Source organism: Ostrea edulis, chromosome 5 (genome assembly GCF_947568905.1).
Source record: "Ostrea edulis chromosome 5, xbOstEdul1.1, whole genome shotgun sequence".
NCBI classification, from domain to species: domain Eukaryota; kingdom Metazoa; phylum Mollusca; class Bivalvia; order Ostreida; family Ostreidae; genus Ostrea; species Ostrea edulis.
In genome coordinates, this window is record NC_079168.1 from 31736143 (window position 1) to 31738421 (window position 2279).

Below are 2279 nucleotides of genomic sequence, written 5' to 3' on the forward strand. Positions count from 1 at the left end.
CTCTTCTTGTGTAAAGGATAGGCAAAACTTGTGTGATATTGCCTGGTATATATAATTACACGATTAACTGTTAATGGTTTTACTCTGTGTTGACACTACATGTATATATTATACATACATGGATGAGTAAAACTACGTATATAAAAATCATTATGTCTAAAATATTCATATGCGATGACGCTATGCTGCAAAGAGAAGAATGAAATATGTCCATCAATGACATATATTTTGCTTTGCATTATATTGATTATGTTGGTTTTAGGATATGTTTCATTTATAACGTTTTGTATACGAAGTTTGTGGTATTATGATATGAAAAATGAAATATATGAACTTTACTGTAATGATATGGTAGGGTGGTTACGGAACATACTATTTTTGAGTACAGTATCTTACACGTACATGTACGACTACATGCTTGTTTTTATTGTATATGTTGAAATACTTTTAGATATATTTTGATGAGGTTTTAAAACGATGTAGTTTGATGCTTGTTCTATCACGTTTGAATAATATTGTGGATAGAGTTTGACAATACAGTTATAAGATTTTAGTATAAATTGTTTGATCAACATGCATGTAATTTGATTTTTGATAGCACTACTTGCTATGAATAGCATTGTTACGTCATCAACATTCATAATTCATTCTCAATCGTATTTATTACTATTGCTCGTTAATCTGCACCCAGTTCTGGTATAACCCAATAACACTATTCTAATTTAAAATTGATTGATATATACTTACAATAAATTTCCAAAGTTATACGTAAATTATTAAGTGACATATGATATCTTATGAAACACCAACAGGGGATGCTTACTCCTCCTAGGCACCTGATCCCACCTCTGGTGTATCCAGGGGTCCGTCTTTGCTATCTATTTTGTATTGCTTATAGGAGTTATGAGATTGATTACTGTTCGTCATCTTCACCTTTCATTTACACTTTAAACTTATGTCAAAACAGTTTTCAAAACTTGCAAAACTGTTTTTATCTTTCTCTTAATATGATAATGTGCATACGGAAGCGTATAAAATAATAACGTAGCCCTAATACGGTTCCGGACTTACACACTTCCGCAATATGCATTTGGTAATATCAAAATATTTAGACTTAATATATATAGCAAGTGCACTGTCATAAGAGCTGTCAGTCATCACATCTCTAGAGAATTCGGCATGGGTTAGAATACAATAAAATCTCTAGAGAATTCGGCATGGGTTAGAATACAATACCATTGTCAGTCATCAAATCTATTACTAGAGTAGTTGACATGGGTTAGAATACAATACCACTGTCGGTCATCAAATCTATTACTAGAGTAGTTGACATGGGTTAGAATATTATACCAATGTCAGTCATCAAATCTATTACTAGAGTAGTCGACTTGGGTTAAAATACAATACCAATGTCAAAATTTACTCCCCTATATTTGTACATAACAGTGTTGAAAAGTATAATATACAGTGTAAATATAGAGTATTATAACACGTGTACACTGTGGGCTTAGCCCGGCGAGCTTATCCTCTTTTCAATCACTGTAATAAATGTAACTAATTTTAACAATTCCTTTCTGTTATTTAGAGTGAATATTTGTACCAACAACTGAACAAGAATAATGAATATAATATTGATTGAACAATATTTACTAATTGTAGTACGTCACATCAAATTCGCAGAGCATCTGTATGTGGATAATGTATAATAATGTTGATTATGTTTACTTAGAGTAACAGATACACAGTCTAGAATAACGTCAGCACTTGATATTGAACTCATTCATGTGTAATGTGAACGCATTTGAATTTGGTTGCTTTTGTTGTGCTATTAAAGTTGTATATTGTCGTACAGGAGTCTTTTTATATTTTTCTTCTTCGTTGACGCACATATTCAAATAATTAGTATAAACATGTTAAAGTGCTATCATTTTATTGCAGTTTAAATTGTATACATCGTCATAATGTAAAATGCATGCACATATACTTGCAGGCAATAAAGTAACCCTTTTTTCTACAAAATACAAATGGTCACATGATGAAATTCTATTTGAAACTTCTAAAATGTGGAATGGCGCCGTTCTGTGATTCAAAAATCGCGTCACTTTGAAATGACGCCAAAATTAAATACCGGTAATTATATACAACAAGATGTGTCTCTTGAAGAATTAAAATATTTAATTTCTAGAGTAATGATATCAAATGTAACTACTATATAATACATACATGATAAGGTAATCTAATTGCAGTGAATAATATATAAATCTATTGGACAATGTTGG

At 30.8% G+C, this 2279-nt stretch overlaps 1 protein-coding gene across 1 annotated transcript in view; it reads left to right on the forward strand.

Annotated features, from left to right (window-relative positions):
• The window catches only part of LOC125652594 (TNF receptor-associated factor 3-like), a 41543-nt gene extending 39694 nt beyond the window's left edge, over window positions 1-1849 (forward strand). Inside the window, exon 13 of the mRNA XM_056165783.1 lies at window positions 1-1849. This exon is cut by the window's left edge and continues 265 nt beyond it. The gene's annotated coding sequence lies outside the window, so the exon portion shown is untranslated.
• The last annotated feature ends 430 nt before the right edge of the window (window positions 1850-2279 follow it).